This window comes from Miniopterus schreibersii (assembly GCF_964146895.1).
Source record: "Miniopterus schreibersii genome assembly, chromosome: 1".
Lineage (NCBI taxonomy): Eukaryota > Metazoa > Chordata > Mammalia > Chiroptera > Miniopteridae > Miniopterus > Miniopterus schreibersii.
The window spans coordinates 65,837,241-65,855,771 of NC_138101.1; positions in this window are offsets into that span (position 1 = coordinate 65,837,241).

Sequence of the window (18,531 nt, forward strand, 5' to 3'; positions counted from 1 at the left end):
TTAATCCTTTATACATAGTTCTTTGAATACACTTAAAATAGCTACTTTAAAGTCTTGGTCTATTAAGTCCAATATCTGGGTTTCCTCAAGGATAGTTTCTATTGACTTCTTTCTTTCCTGTATATGGAGCATACTTTTTTGTTTCTTTGCATTTCTCATTAGTTTTTGTTTGCTTGTTTTTTTAATCTTCACCCAAGGATATTCTTCCCATTGCTTTTCAGAGAGTGTGGAAGGGAGAGAAAAAAGAGAGAGAGAGAGAGAGAAACATCAGTGTGAGAGAGACACATCAATTGGTTGCCTCCCGCATGGGCCCTGGCTGGGACTGGGGATTGAGCCTGCAACCGAGGCACATGCCCTTGGCCAGGTCAGAATCGAACCTGGACCCTTCAGTACATCAACCAGGGCTTATCAGTTTTTATTCAAGAGTGGATGTTACACAGTATATGATAATATTATGTAATAACTCTGAAATCAGATCTCATATACACATTCAGAATTTTTCATTGTTGTTACTGCTGTTTGTTTATTTAGTGATTTTCCTGAGTAAAGTCTGTGTATTTTATTTTGTGTGGCCACTGAAGTGTTTACTCAATGATCAGATAATAACCAGCTTATGATTGGACAAAGATTTCTTTAAGTGCCTCAAACTAAACATCTAGCTTTTGCTGAGGAGCTCTCTCTGCATGCTGGGCTTTTTTTTTTTTTTTTTTTAATGCTTCAGGATTCAGTTTACAACTCATTCTTAGCCTTCACTATTGCTTATATAGCACCTCAAGGTCAGCCAGAGGTAAAACCTTAGGATCTTGTCAGACTTTTTCTGGGCATACACAAAGCCCCAGGCATGCTCATAGCTTTGTGCATGGGCTTGGCCCTTGAGATTTTTAAGACCATAATTGAAAGTTTTCAAAGTCCTCTGTAGACTTCTCATCTTTCTATATTTTTTCTTTTTCCTGATTGTGTGATTGTCCTAATTTGGTGAACTATGGAAAATCCTTTTATAAGTAACAGAAGGTCAAATTGTCACTGCTTATAACTTACTCAAGTTAAGAAAATTTCATAAATACAGAAGAGTAAGACAAAAGAAAAAATGAAAAGATAGAGAACTTCTGTAGAAAACTGATTACTGAAAAAGAAACAGAAAAATTTAATTAAAATTTAATAAAATAAAATATTTCCTGAAAAATAAAAATATAAATCCAAAAGTTAAAATAATTTACTACATTTTGGAAAAAAAGTGGATAAACAATCAACAGACATATTTATATTAATGACATTTTTATTTGCAATTGAAAAGATTTATAAATATTCAGGGGAAAGATGAGCATCAATTGTTAAAGATTACATAAAAATCAGATTGTCTCAGACTCACAATTTTAAGTGTTAGAATAAAGTGTGGTTATTAAATGGAATATGAGAGGAGGAGTTGGTAGACAGATGTGATACTAGTCAATTCCTAACCATTTATAAATAAATAAATAGACATTTTCTAGGGTGCTAGTCACAGAAAAATAAACATTCTCAAATATCATAGATTAAATTGAAAATAAGATTAATAAACTGATAGTCAATAAATATTGGATTTATTCAATAAACTATAAGTAAATATGATAAATACAATTGCAAAATTAAATGGGAGTTTTAGATTTTGAAAGGAAAGTTATAAAATATAAATATGTCAATATGTATAGTCTTAATTTGTCATAAACATTTACATTAAAATTGTAATATTCCAAAAGAACTTGCCTGAAAGCTCTATAAGCTCAATAAATGTCATTTTTTATTGGTACATGTCAGTATATCTAATTTCATTTTGGTTGCTGAGAATATTTGAATATATGTCAAAGTACTTGTGTTAGTTTTCTATTGTTGCTATGGCAAATTACCACAAATTTAATGGCTTAAAGCAACACAGATATATTGTCTTAGAGTTTCATAGGTCTTGAGTCCAACCCAGGTCTCACTGGGCTCAGATCAAGGTGTCAGCAGAGTGATTCCTTTCTGGAGGCTCTAGGAGAGGATCTATTTTCTGCCTTTTTCAGCTTCTAAGGGCTGCTTGCTTTCTTTGGCTCATTCCTTCTTTCTCCATCATTAAAGCCAACTCCACTAGGCTGAGTCCTTTTCCTGCTGTCATTGTTTTGTGTTTTTGTTTTGTTTTATCTTCTGCATCTGTCTTTCTCATATGAGGACCCTTCAGATTACATTGGGACCATCCATATAATCCATGCAAAAACCTCTATCTCATGTTCAACTGTTTTGTAACCTTAATTCCATCATAAGCATAAATCCCCTTTGTCATGTAATTTAACATATTCACAGTTTAAAAGGATTGGGACAGGGATATCTTTGTGACATTACTTCACCTACTACAGTGTGTACCCTACCCCTCAAACAGTCACATATAAAATAAATTTATCTCATACCAAAGTCCCCAGAAGTCTCAACTAATTAGAGCAACAACTACATTCCAAATTGCAGCTAAGTCTCATCAGTTCAAAAATACCAAATGTCATCATCTCAATCACATATGAGTGAGCCTCTGGGTATAATTTATCCTGGCTCACAATTCTCTCCATCTGTGCACATCTGAAACTCAAGCAACAAGTTATTTGCACTCCCCTCCTCCCCCTTAAAAACAATGGTGGGACAGGCATAGGGCACTAGTTACAGGCATTCTGATTTAGGAAGGGAAAAACTGGGAAGAGAAAATAATCTACCTCTCCCAAGCAATTTCAAAATCCAGCCAGCTGAACTCTATTTGATTTCAAGAACTGGAATTCACTCTGTGGCTCTAAGCTAGATGACCCTCTGGATCATCTTTCCTTATTCATTAAATGCAGTGCATGTTTACAGCTCAATTTTATATTTTTCCCACCTGTAGAATTTTGGTGGTCTGGCAACCTTCTTTCATTCTATGTTCTATCATTCCCTTTCAGTTCAAGCTGGCAGAGTTTCTGTTGATATATGAACTTTGTGGATCTCTTATGTATCTTATGGGGGTTCATTCCATTAGACAAGAGGCTCTTTGAGAATCTTTCATGATGATATTTGATGTTTTTCCTACATAATTCCATATGTATCTTTGTCTTTTATTGAGATAATTCAGGGGCTATCTGAATTATATGCTTAATCATTTCAAAGAGTATTTTGTGTGACTGAATACACTGACCCTTTGTTCTTTCTGAAATATTAGCAAAATATTGTCCAGCCACACTCTTAGTTTATATTCTATAGCACACCTTCTCGACAGTGGAAGTCTCTTAGTGTTGTTAGATGTGAAAAGCTGAGTACTTCCTCAATCATCAAGTCTTAGTTCCTTTGTTCCTTTTGCATTTTACTATAAGCAGAAAGAAGCTTAGCCACATCTACAACACTTTGTTTGGTGAGTCTCTCAATTAAATGTTCAATTTTATTGTTAAAAGATCTGTTTGTCATCTAACTATAAGACACACATTCACTAAACTCTCTACCATTATATAACAAAGATCATCTTTCTTCCAGTTTTCAGTAACATGTTCTTCATTTACCTTCTGGTTCCTCCCTAGCAGTACATTTAACACCCATATTTCCACCAATAGTCTGTTCATGAAAATTTAAGTATTCTCTAAAGTAATATATGGTTTCTCTCTCATGCTTCTCTATTTCTTCTGATCCCTCACTAAGAGAGCTTTTAAATTTATACATCTACTAAGAGTCTGTTTAAGGGAATCTAACTTTTTTATAACACTCCTCAAAATTCTTCCAGCCATTGCCCACCACCCGATTCAAAAGACACTTCTACATTTTTAAGTATTTGTTACAACATCACCCCACTTCCAGGTATCAAAATCTGCATTAGTTTCCCATGCGGCTTTGACAATTTACCACTAACTTAGTACCTTAAAACAACACAAATTTATTTCCTTACAGTTCTGTAGATCAGGAGTCCAAACACATCCACTGGGCTAAGATGAAGGTGTTGGGTAGGATGATTCTCATGTAGATGTCCTAGAAGGTAATCTATTCCCTTGCCTTTTCCATCTTCTAGAAGCCACCCAGTTCCCTTGAGTTATTCTCTCTTCCATCTTCAAAGTTAGCAATACTAAATCAAGTTATTTTCACACTTCCATCTCTCTGGTTTTCTTTCTTCTGCTCCCTTCTTCCACTTGTAAATACCCTTGAGATTATATTGGACCAACACAGATAATCTAAAATTATTTCACCATACTTTAATTTCATCTACAACCATAATTCCCCTTTGCCGGGTATCCATTCTGATGTTCACAGGCATGGACATTTATGGAAAAGCATTATCCTGGCTACCACAGTTTTATCAGTCTCATAAACATGGGTAGGCTAAACATAATTTTTAAGCCAAAACAGTACTCAGAGTTAAATTGGATTAAACCTGTGCTTGGGGTTGGAAGATAGTAAGGTAAGTTATCCCCTTTCTAATATTGCCAATAAAAATAAAAATATAAAGCACTGAATATTGTTAGTGAGAAAGGGAAAATTAATCTTAAAGATTGAAAGAATTATAAGGCAATGCTTTCTAGAGTAATATAAATTTAAAATGTAAAATGAAAAAAATTTTCTTGTATAATACATAAGGAAAACCATGACCTGGGTTACTGCCTTGAAACTTGAAGTAGGTCAGAGGACATGAAAATAAATAAAATATAGAAATAATTAGATTATAAGCTATACTGAAAACAAGAATTTCTTTTAACTATAAGAGGTTACACCAAATCTCTTATCTTAAGCCTAGAATTGTATAAAAGCTATCAAGTATGTACTGCTTGAACCATTGGTTCATAAATTCCTTACGTAGCATGAGCTAGTGAGACGCTCAAGTATGTTCTAAAGGTATCAAAATATAAACAATATGATATTAAAGAGCCTCTAGCCTTGGGTGTCAAAAGTCAAAACAAAGGGTGCTACTGAGAAATGAGAATTAAAATAGGGTTTGTGTGAAAGGTTGTATATTAAGTGGTAGATATTGAATCATTTTTTCAGGTTTTCCTCCTGGAATGCTATCAGTCTGGCTCATGGCACCCAAGAGTATGTTTTTTATAAGAGAAATTTAATAATACATAAGAAATCTATAGATACTAAAACCTGGAACTCCCATAAGAATATAGCCAGCAAGCTACCTGATTACCCTGTAATGAATTCTAAGAGCCGATAGACTCTACTCTCTCATTACAAAGCTTCTAACCAGCTTTTTAGTGTCTCATCTTTAAATATGAATGAATAATCATATTTGAGGGAAATCTTCAACAGAAATTGAAAAACAAAGCAAAAAAAACAAATAAGACAACAACAAAAGAAAGCAGAATAAAGGGATGTAGAAGAAAGAAAGCGAATGATGGGAACAAACACATAGCAAATTAACCATGCCAGGCAAGTAACATTATCAGAGATGAGACAAGATATTTCATCTGCAAAATAAACCAAAAAAGTAGCAATCATACAGAAATAATGAACTTGTAGAAGTTAAAAATTTAATTGCCAAATGAAAATTTAGTGTAAGTTTTGGAATGTAAATTTAAAGGTGTCCTTAGAAAATAACACAAAAGACAAAAACATTTTTAGAAATAGGACAGAATGTATAAGACCTGGAAAATCATTCCAATGGACCCATTATATAAAAAAAGATATATAAAAATATGAAGAAATAACACAGGGAAATTCCTCAGAATAGAGAGATACCAGTTTTTAGATTTATACCTTGTGTGAAAAATTTAAGAAAAAAAAAAGTCTAATAATACACAAATTAATCATTACGAGAAAGGCAATTTGTTTTTTAACAGGTTTTCAACTCCTTAAAAATTCAGAGGAAACAATTGAATAAACAGCTAAACTAACAATAAAGTAAGGAAGTAAAATAAATATATTTTCAGAAAAGCAGAGAGTCAAACTTTACGTCCCTCCCACCCCTTCTTAGGGAGTCATTTAATGATGTGTTCAGAAGAACAAAGGGTACAAAAACAACAACAAACAAAAAGATGATTTGTAATTCAAGAAAGAAGGATTACAAAACAGGAAGCCAGGGACAGAAGCTCTCAGGATGACAGCTTTGCCATGGCTTCCCTGTGACCACAAGCTGCCCTTCTTAAAACAATCATTGTGCTAAGGTTAATACAATGGTTTGACTGATCAGACTTGATCCAATAGCTCCTTTCCCCACCCAAGTCAAGTGTTGGGCTGGATTTAAAATCACAGAATTCTGAGCTGGAGAGGAGGACCAGCAGAATCCCATTTTGCTAAGGAGAAAGCAAAACTGGAATACAATCACTAGATAAATTATGTCATGATTATAGCATCATTAATTTTTTCCTATTTTGATGGAAAATTGTAATATTATACCATTATTTAACAAATTGAATGACTACATTTCTATATAGTTGATTTTATGTATCACTGATGATCCATGTTGTTTGCAACCCTTATGTTTTTCATTCTTGGAATTTGGAGAGTGAAAGTGGGGCATTAGTGCTTTGTCATCCCCTATCAAAGTATGATGGCAGACATCCATTGCAGGACAGGTGACATGGTACCAGAAAAAACATCTGCTCTAGGTCCTATAATGACTGGTTTACAGGCTTTTATTGTTTTTAAAAGGTTGTTTCCCAGCGTTGGGCCCATCTTTCTTGTGCTGTGGAATTCAGTGTGTGAGTGGTGGGAGCCACAGCCCTGGCCACGCTTCCCTTCCTGACTATCTTCCCTTACCTCTCCCACAGCAGAGAAACCCTTCCTCCTACCAAGGAGAAAGCCAGACTTCAGATAGCTTCAGCAATGGAGTCTCTTTCTAATAACTTTGAAACTGGAATGAGTGTCAGAAAAACAAATAAAAGCTGAGGTTTGATTTGGACTATTAGGTCTGTGGTCAGTGGTGGGATTTGTAAATAATAAGGACACTTTAGTCTTTTGACTAAATTATTTTTGCTACAAAGCCTCTTTTGGATTGTCTTGTTTGCTTAGGCTGATTTTCTAGCCCTCTTATAGACTACAGGATCTACCTAAAATCCTTGACAATTCCATTTCCCCTACAGAGTAGGTTTCTGTTCTTTGCAGCAGCTAAAAACCCTGATGTATACTGATGTCATTGCTTAATCATTATGATTTTTTATTGCCAGAATTCAAATGCTACAGTATTCTAAGTAAATCCTTAAAATTGTATACATTTTAGAAGAGTTTGGAGGGTACTGAAATTATTCAGGCAAGGGTTTCTTTGGCTTTCTATCCTTCGTAGACAGTCAATGAAGGTAGTGCATCTGAGTTATCATTGACTTGATTTTAGTAATTCAGAAGTTATAGTCAAAATATTTTTAAATGATGTATGATAATACAAAATAAAATTGCCTTCCTAAGACAGTGTTAAAACACTAATACTGCATTTCACTACTGAATGTCAGAATATTTGAAATATTCTTTTTGTGTGAATTTTTAAGTATTTCCTCATTCTAATTTTTATTAAGAAATAATTTCTGTCCCTTGTTAATAGACTATCACTGCCAAATAATCTAGTTTTTTATAGAGCCCAGACAATTGGGGGTCACAACATGGGCATTTATCTTATTAGTAGACGCCCTTAAGAACAAAAGAAAGGGGAAAACCCAAGTGCCCATCAGCAGATGAATGGATAAAAAAGCTGTGGGACATTTATACCATGGAATACTACACAGCCATAAAAAAGAAGGATCTCTTACCCTTTGGGACAGTGTGGAGGGACCTGGAGAAAATTATGTGGAGTGAAATAAGCCAGGCAGAGAAAAATAAATATCACATGATCTCACTTACATGTGGAATTTAATGAACAAAATAAACTGATGAACACAATAGGCCCAGAAATATGGGAACATGCAACAGACTGACAAATCTCAAAGAGGAGGTGGAGGGGAAGCAGGAAGAGAATAACCAAAGAATTTATATGCACATATGCGTAACCCATGGACACAGAATATAGTGTGGTGAAGGCCTGGGGTGGGGCAAAGCTGGGTGGAGGGGGCAAAAGAGGGAAAATGGGGGACATCCGTAATACTCTCAACAATATAAATAAATTTTTTTTAAAGTGGCCAGGCCAGTGTGGCTCAGTGGTTAAACACTGACTTAGGATCCAGGAGATTGAGGTTCGATTCCTGGTCAGGGCACATGCCCTGATTGCGGGCTCCATCTTCAGTCGGGGGCGTGCAGGAGGCAGCCGATCAATGACTCATCATTGATGTTTCTATCTCTCTCTCTCTCTTCCTTTCCCCTTCGTCTCTCTGAAATCAATAAAGTTATATATTTTTTAAATGTCATAAGAATCAAATAAGACAGGGTTCCACAAATCTTTAAAAAAATAAATTAAAAAAAGAAAGTGGAAATAATTGATAACAACTCTAGGTATGTACCCAAAGCTCTAACTTGTTGAAAAAGCATTTTCTTTTGTTAGAGTACAGTGTTAGAAGTGTAGAAAGCCAACATTTAGTAGCTAAAATATACCTTTGAAATTGACCTGAGTAGAAGTGCAGTGAAGGAAATTTTAGTCACAATTATCTTGGTTAAAATGAGCTGCCAGGACATTCTTTAAATTCATTAATAATGTGTTTTTATGCTTGAAAACTTCAAAATATCAGTACATATTAAAAACTCTATTCATAGGCAGTGTTAGGAGGGAAGGAGAGAGAAAGGGATTTCCCACTGACCCCCTGATGACCTTGGAAATCCTTTTATGCTTCAGTTTCCACATCTACAGCAGGGAATAGTAATAGTACTGACCTGTTGGATTACTGTAAAGATAGAATGTGAATACATGTAAAGCTGGACATGTAAGAACTTCCCACCAAATTTTAACTGTATTATTGATAATAAAGTATTCCAAATTTAACTGCTTATATAGATTTTTGCATGATCAGTATATATTTCAAAAATCTACCCGTGATGCCTTGGGTCCATATTCTTCCTCATTCAATTTATTTTTTAAACATTTTCTTTCTTATATTTACCAATAAATTATGAACAAAGATTCTTATACCAACAGCAATTTCACAATTGCACAGAGAATCTTCTTTCTTAAAGTAAAATTGGCAAATTCTGGGAGAAAGAAATGCAAAAGATTTTCCTTGTCAAACATTCTTCACAACTCTTCCTATATCCCTACATCGGAAGTAGGCAGGCATTAAAATGATTTTTACTGAGTATATTCCATTAAGAATGTTAGAAAAGAATGCTTTAAGTGTTGGGTATAATACATTATGCAGAAAAATCCCTAATAAAGAAGGAAATGGAAGCAATTACAATATTTGCCTAAGTTGAAAATGTTCATATGGTCTTAACAAATTACATTTTCCCCAGAAAGACTAAGAATGGGAATAGTATGGATGGAAATGACAAATTTTAGTCAATTTTTGAAAAGTTAATATTCTGCTTCTTGTCTCTTTCTCACTTTTCAAGTGAAAGCCTTTGGGTAAACATGAATGCGCCTGTACCTAAGAATCTATTTATTTTCAGTTATAATTTCTGGCATGTGATTTTTCTCTGGGAATGTTCCCAAAACAGATATTTCTTTTATTGACTCACACTATTTGAGCAAATCATTTAGTTTAGCAAAAATAATAACTTTTGCTTTTATTTATAGGCTTTTCCCTTACTGGATCACAGACTGCAAATGGGGGAAAGGGATGTTCTATTAATCAATCACAAATGATATGGAATAAAGAGAGGGTTCAGGGGATAGAAAATTACTGACTAAATCATCTGTTGACTTGGGAACCTATGGTCAAACACACACACACACTCACAAACAGGCATGCATGTGATTATGCGTGCCCACACACACATTCACAAGATTCAGCCTTGACTTAATGGGTTATTCACATCACACAAACTCACTAGTATAGATGATTGTTTCATCCTTTGCATGGTTTTGTCCTCACAGCTGTGGCTATGGACACTTCAAGGTTCCGTGAGCTCTCCTTCTAGTTTACAACATTAAAAGGGTGCTTTTCTACCAGCAGAACATTGGCCATAAATATCTATTAGTCAAAATAACTGTGGCAGTTTTATAAGGCCTGTACATGTATATTTCCCCACTGCTTCTCCTTAAATTACTAAGAATGCAAAAATAACCAATAGTTTGACCTCTTAAATCACAAATTGGATAGGCTTACCATTAAAATATGTTGTAAATGTGTTTCCCATTATTTAGCTCATTTAGCATGTTCAGCAGCAAGCCTTCCAATGTTTTGAGTTTTGAGTTATTTTTTTTTTTTACTTCACAAAAGGCATTAGATACTTTTTTCAAGCCTTCAAGAGATATTTATAAGACTAGAAAACAATTTGAATGTTGCTAATAGGTTGTTATTACTCATCTGGATAAAAGGTAAAGAATATAAAAAATGCAATAGGCTCAGAAATTATTTGATTTTTTTATTAATCACTTTGATAGTTTTATTGTAAAATGTTAACTTGTTCAATGTGGAAAGTTATATGACTATGACTATATCACATCCATAGAGTGAAAACGGAACAACTAGAATTAAGGGTTACAATGTAAAGAGTATTATCCTGCAGGTGGAAGAAATGCCCAATAATAAATGAAGAAACAAATAAAAATTATTTAAGTCAAAAGGCCTTCAATTTTATCTATGTTTCATATTAATCTTAGAATAGTGCACACTGAGTAGTATATGTGGGAATGGCCATCTGATGTTTTAGTCACTTAAGCAAGTTGATGCCTTTATCTTCAATTTCATTTACTTGAAAAATATTTTTAAAGTCTGAGGAAATATGTACACTTTAAAAACTAATCTTTTTTTTAAACATATCTTTATTGATTTGAGAGAGGAAAAGAGGGGGAGAGAGAGAGAGAGAAACATCAATGATGAGAGAGTCATTGATCGGTTGCCTAGCCCGCAACACGGGCATGTGCCCTGACCGGCAGTCGAACCCCGATCTCTTGTGTCCTAGGTCGATGCTCAACCGCTGAGCCATGCTCAGCCGGGCCTAATCTTTGTTCTTAATTTCTATGTTTGCTTTGGATTTTCTCTGGTGTAGTTGAGAATACTAAAATGCTATAAAAAGTGTGGAATGAAGTATCTGGTGTCTGAGTCAGAGATATTTTTGATAGGTCTCTTACAAGAGACCTATCAACTGGAGTTCAAAGACATATTAATTACTATCAACTGGAGTTCAAAGACATATTAACGAGCTGGAAAGATTACCAGGCAGAATGGCACTGATTCAAATGTCCTTGTCATGCACAATTGGGATCTGGTCTAAAAGCAAGCATTTCATTCAATGTATTGTAATTTGATTTCAAAGGGAGGGATTTAAAGGCAGTATCAATTCAATTTCAGTTTACATGAATGCTGTAATCTAAATTCACTCATTCTATGATATATTTTTAAATTATTAACACATGATGGAATGCATTTGTTTATTACAATTTTCAAAACAAATATTTCTTTATATAAAAGACAATATATTTTATATTGCTATTTGCGAATTATTTAAGGATTTCATAAAGTGTGAGCTGATCTCTTTCTCAGGATTCTTAAATATTCCTACGAATGACACTTCTTTCAAACTAAGCTCTTTTGTGCAAGATCTTTGCAACACACCCTGTCATTTCAACATTTTTTTATAATGCCTTAAATGTAAAGCTAGAACAGGAAGGAGATCTAATTTCTGTACATGTAGGTTACATTTGATAGAAAAGCACTACGTAGATATAAAACGCTATTATTAGGAGATTAAACCCTGAATTTAAAGTAAGGAAGCCTTTCCCCCTTTCTTTTCTTCTTGGGAAGTGTTGAGTGGCTTATAATAAGCCAAAGGAAATGAAAGCATTGATGGGAGAGATAGGCCTGCAGGTGGTTGATAAGGCCAAGGTCACCTGCAGTTTGTTGATGAGCAGCATGCAGTGCTGCGAACCTGTATCGTGTTTCAGAAAGATAGAAACCTGTTCCATTACAATCAGATTCTAAGTGTGTTTCCTTAAAACAAGATTGTGCCAGCTATCCAAATGATGTGTATGTTAGGTTCTCGTAGATAAAAAATTGAAGCATGTAATTTTTCAATAAACAGGTAAAAGTTTTCTGTTTCTTTGAATTGGCTGTTTATCATTTGTACAGGGCTCCTCTTTTTAAAAGATAATAATAGTGGGTAAAGATCCCAACAATAAAATTATGGCACCTATTACTGCTTAAATAACCTAGTTCATTCAGACAAACGAAAGGCTTAAAGTAGTGGATTTGGCAGCTTCAACTATGCAGTTCACATTTGTGTAATGTCAAAAATTAAATCATTAATATAAATGAGAGCAGGACAGTGTCCTAGTTTACATATGGTGTTCTACAACAAATATGTTTCTATGCATTAACATAAATGTTTTGTTGTTCTTGCAAAGAAAGAACCCTGATATTATTATTGTTTTTAAAGTAATTTTGATCTAAAATTTACATAACTCTTTCCAGAGTTCTCTCTCTCTCATTTTGAATCTATGTTGTGGTTGTTTAGAAGCACTTTTTGAGTTTCTTACTAACTTAAAATGTATATTATTATTTCCACCTCCCCCCCAACACACACACACTTGCACACACACACACATACACTTCCCTTCTATTAAGTGAATTTTAGTTAATGGGGTAAACAAATAGTCCACTTGAGTTCTAAAAGGTTGCTCAGTACTTAATGTGCAATGTAACTTAGCACAAAATAAAAATGAGTTGAAAAAAATATGTATATAGCTTTATTTTTTGTTATTAACTGTACAGAAATACTTGATGAATTACTGTTTAACTATTTTGTGGTGTCAGCACACTCTTTAACTAGATTAGAATGTAAAAACTAGTTTAATATTTTTATGAAATATTTTAGTTTACTTCTTTCACATTTTTGTCTCAAGGTCTTAGATTAAAAACACTATGTTCCTTACACTTCAAAGTCAATACATTAACTAGAAATTATCCTAAATACAAGGATATCCTAAATATAAGGAACTTTAATCCTAAGGTCATTACTATATTTCCATTCTTGCTATTTTAAAATCACATTTGGAGATATACGCATACTAAGTAGGAATTAGGGCTTTGAACTGGTGGTTTCAAAATACAGAAGCAAGAGGACAGCGAGAGGTTTTGCTCAATGTCTTAAAGACCCAGTTGTTGTTTTTTTCCTCCGTAAAATGGAAAAAACAATACCTACCTCACAATATTACAATAAAAATTAAATGAGGTAATTCATAAAGCGCTGAGTGAAGTTAGCTCCATTTTGAGGGAAGAAGTGTGGAGAAGTGAGGGATGGGTTTGTGAGCAGAATAAGAAACTGCTTGCTCAGATCTATGCACCAGGAGGCGTATCTGGGGAGCTGCATTCCAGCTGCTGCACCTGCTGTCTCTGCTCAGTGGGTGTAGTTAATAAATTATGTAATTGAAGAGCCAGGTTACCTGTTTCATACCCATGCAAGGAGGACAACGGTGGAAAGGTGGAGGCTCACTTTTCTCTCACCACATGCGTGAGCTGGCTTGTTGCTCCCCTAGTTCTTGCTCTGTCTATGAGAGGGGATCAAATTCCTGGGGGGAAATACCAAAGGGACCATCAACACCTGAACATAATCAGCACACAGTGAATGGATACTTTGCTGCTGATGTGGTGCTTGTTCATCTCACATGAACAATGCTTCAGGCCCATTCCTGCTGAGAAGAGAGATGCAAGATGTGAACTTGGCTGCGCCTGTAGGCACTCCACATTTCCACAGGGAGGAATGAGTTAAAATTGCAAAAGAGATTACTTTTGTTGGGTCCACAAACAAACAAACAGACGAATGGACAGACAAAAAAAGCCACAACATTCCCGGCCAGCGTGGCTCAGAGGTTGAGCATCAACCTAGGATCCAGGAGCTCAAAGTTCCATTCCCGGTCAGGGCACATGCCTGGGTTTCGGGCTTAATATCCAGTAAGGGGCATGCAGGAGGCAGCCAACCAATGACTCTCTCATCATTGATGTTTCTATTTCTCTCTCCCTCTCCCTTCCTCTCTCTCAAATCAGTAAAGACATATTTAAAATAAATAAATAAATAAATAAATAAATAAATAAATAATAAATAAATAACTAAATAAAAAGTCCTAACTCAGGAAATAAGTATTTTATGTTCTAGCTTGAGTACAAAACGCCATTGTGGAAGTCAGTTAATCTATCTAAGCCTCAGTTTTTTTACATATAAACTCAAAATTATGAATTAGTTTATCTTTAAAGTCCATCTGGGTCTAAAATAACAGAAAAATTTAGCAGTGGCATAGCTAAAAGCACCAGAGGCTAAGCCAGATTCTATAAATGAACAGCCATCTCATCTTCCAAAAGAACTTTGAGGCATGACTGTCCCTCCCAGTAAGGGAAGAAACCAAGTTTAATGCAGATGGACCGAGCCCTCTCAATAATACAGCATTCCAACAAATGTTCTATCAAAACCCGTGTTCTCGGCCACATTATGCATTGGAGACAGTTTTACCTGCTGGCTGGCACTTTATGTGAAATTGTTAGATCATACGTAATGAATCAAAATGACACTCAACAACTCAGAGTTCAGTAACTGTGCCAGTATTTACATATTTTACTGAACTTTTATCTCTAAAAAAATCTGGAAATCTCATGAAAGGATTTTTTCTTTGTTGGTTTTTCAAGTACATAAAACTGCAATAAAACAAAGTCAATGGAAAACAGCCTTTGGCTGGAGACTTTTCTCTGCTTCCTAATTTTAGTCAGCTCAAAAGCTTGTCTTACACAACTGTGGAAATAGTAACTCTGGTGTTAGACTAATCAGGAAGTGTAGAAAGACTAGAATGAATAAAATAAGTTAGTCATGAAGTATTTTTAAACTTTTATGTAGGTTTGGGTTTCAGTTCATCTTAGTGATGAAAACTCCTTTAGATTTTGTGTAACCTAGTTTATTGGCCATACTAGACTTCAAATGATCTGCCCCTAAAATGTATCTGTGTTTGCCTTTTTCCAAAGTGTGAAACAGAGAGTAAATTTCATATAGTTACATGTATCAAAATTGAAATTACTTAAAATTTTAAACTGCTTAAGTGATCCCAATTACTATAAAGCCATATACTGGTGTAATCAATAATTCTAAGGGACAAGGAAACAATGTTTTCTCCTAGGAATCTGGTAAAATACAGTGTAGTCACATTACTGTAAGTTCATTTCTTCCCTAAAAGAAAAAAAAGAAAAAGAAATAATGACAGGTGTTGGGCTAGGTAAGTCTCCTGTGATTATAAAAATAACAACAAAGGATTTAAATGAGAAAACTCTAAGTGCTGGAAATGTGGGAAGAGCAGATTGAAGATTAGGATCAGAATCCACATGGGAAAGAAAGAGGTACACTACTTACTATAAATCATCTAGATACTTAATTTGAAATCAAACATGAACCTGAACATGTGTCATATAATCTGGCTAAATACACCTGGGTTTTATTAAGATGATGTGAGCCAAAGACCACAATGGTTTAAGCAAGCTTGAGCAGATCCTTTGCAAAAGTGAAAAACAACCATACTAGATGCTTTGTTATTGCAAAATAAATCCCCCAAACCCCAACACACCAACTTCAAGTAACTAATCAATGGACTGAACTTCCAAAAACACAATATATTTGGAAATCAGTATAATGCAATGCTTAACAGCACACATTTTATAGTGATATATCCAGGGTTCAAATCCTGACATTTCTACTCACTAGTTGTATGTTAAACAGCTAACTTCTTGTCACTTTGATTTATCTGTAAAATGGTCACTATTATAGTCTAATGTTATAGGGTTGTTGTGTAAAATAAGTAGAAGGTATGTAAAATGCATGGTGCAATGCTGTACAAAGTAAGGTCTTAATGGCTACTTTCATTTTTATTAAAACTTGAGTGTTAACTTAGTGCTATTTAAGCTCTTTTAATTCTTGCAATACTTAAGTTAAAAATCAGAAATGTACCTGTTCCCATTTGTTACTTTACACATCCTAATAAATACAACCCTATAATTCTTTAAGGAGTTTTTATGATAAACTTTGGTAAATTTTATTTTACTATTCTTTTATATCTAAAAAAAAGTTACAAGTAACTCAAATATGGCCTTTGTTCAGATTTATCAATTGTTTATAATTTTACCCCACTTGTTTTATTATATGCTCTCTCCTCCCCTTCTCTCCCTTCTCCTCCCCTCTCTTCCCCTCCCTTCACCCCTCTCTCTCTCCACACACACTCACTTTCTGTTTATTCTAAAATAAGCGAAAGTTGAAGAGTGTGTGTGTGTTTTATCCTAAACACTTTAGTGCATATGTCCTAAAACTTTCCTTGCATATCCTCAGTTTAGCTATCAAAATCAGGAAATTTAACATGGATATGATAATGTTATCCAATCCACAGTTTATGTTCAAAGATGATGAATTATTTCAATTATATCTTTTATACCTAATTTTCTCCAGCCTGGAAACCAATCCAGAATCAAGTATTATATTTTATTTTCATGTGTCTTTAGTCTCTTTTAATCTGGAACAGTTCCTCAGCATTTCAAAAATCTTACTTGACATTGACATCTTTGAAGAGTGCAGGCCAGTTATTTTATAGAATGTCCCTCAATTTTTTTCCTGGTTTTCTCATGATTAGATTTAGCTCATACGTATTTTGACAGGAATACCAATGCAGTGATGCAATATCCTCCTCACTGCATTTTATGAAGAGCTATGTGATACCAGTGTATTGCAGTTTTGATAATATTGGATTACTGATGAAGATGAAGTTAGGTTCTATGTTGGTCAGGAGGAAGAACTCCAGGTGTCAATTGTGACTGATGAGGGGATAGTTTGATGCTAGAAAATAGCAATTGTTGAAAAATTTCCAAATTTTATGAAAATTATAAGCTCATAGATCAAAGAATGTCAACAAAGTTAAAGCAGATTTAATGTGTAGAAATCATACGATGGTAAATTATAATCAAATTTCTGAAAATGAGCTTTGAAAAGATCTTAAAAATTGCCAGAGAAAAATGAGACATAATGCACAGAGAAGAGCAAGGTATGAATTACTTTTGGTCTCTCATCAGGTACCATGCAAACCAGAAGACATTGGAATGACATCTTCAAAATGCTGAAAGAAACAAATTGTCAACCAGGAGTTCCCAGTGAAAATAGCCAAGAACCACAAAGTGAAATATCCTTCATAGAGGCAGAATTTTTTCCTTAGAAATACACTAGTTGAGAGAATTTGTTGTTGGCAAATCTGAACTGAAAGCAATAAAGGGGAGTTCTTCGGGCTAAAAAGAAAGATACCAGATGGAAGCTCAGACCTACAAAAATGAAAAAAGAATGTTGGAAATTGTAAATATTTTGTTAAATATAAAATATTTTTTATCTCTCAGTTTTAAATTTCTCAAAAAGTAATTAACTATTTAAGAAAGTGCTTGGGGGTTAATAGCATATGTTAAAGTATAAGATATGAAAACAGCAGCAATAAGAGTGGTGAAATGGAATGCACTGTTGTAAGATATTTGCACTATCTATGAAAAGGAGTAATTTCAAGGTACATTGTGGTAAATTAAACATCCATATTATAATCCTTAGAGAAATCACTTAAAGTTTAAGAAAGTCTAGTTAAAACAGAAAAAAATGAAATAATGAAATATACCTAATCCCAGAGAAGTCAGGAGTAGGAAATATAGCACAGATAGGAAAATACACAAAAGTAATATAAAGATAATAGATGGAAACTCAGTTATATTGGTAATCACACTAAAAGTAAATGGCAAATACTTTAATAAAAATTCTGTGGATACAAAAAGCAAGACCCACCTACATACTATCTATAGGAGACCCACTTTAAATTTTTTTATATATATTTTTATTGATTTCAGAAAGAGGAAGGGAGAGGGAGAGAGAGAGAAACGTCAGTGATGAGAGTCCTCATTGATTGGCTGCCTCCTGCACTCCCCCTGCTGGGGATCTAGCCCGAAACCCAGGCATGTGCCTTGACCGGGAATTGAACCGCGATCTCCTGGATCATAGGTTGATGCTCAACCACTGAGCAACACCAGTGGGGCAAGACCCACTTTAAATTTAAAAACTGTTATGTTAAAAGCTTGGGAAAAAAGTACACAATGTATAAGAAAGCCAAAAAATGGAGCATGTTACTATGATACTTTAGAACAAGAAATAGTACCAGAGATAAATACTTCATAAAATAAGTGGATCAATTAAAGAAGACAATAATCTTAAATGTCTATGTATATAATGTTTCACAATACATGAAGCAAAAACTGAGAGATCTGAAAAAAGAAACAGAAAAATCTGCAATTATGTTCATATTACTCCTTCAGTAATTTATAGAATAGGTAGACAGAAAATGAGTAAGAATAAAAAGTTTAAACAAATTATCTATCATTTTGATCTAATGGATATTAATGAAACACTTCACTCAACAACAGCAGAATGCAATTTATTTTCAAGGGCAGTGTACATTCACCAAATATACTACACGCTAAGCTAGAAAACGGGTTATTAAAATTTACCCCTTTCCTCTTTAAA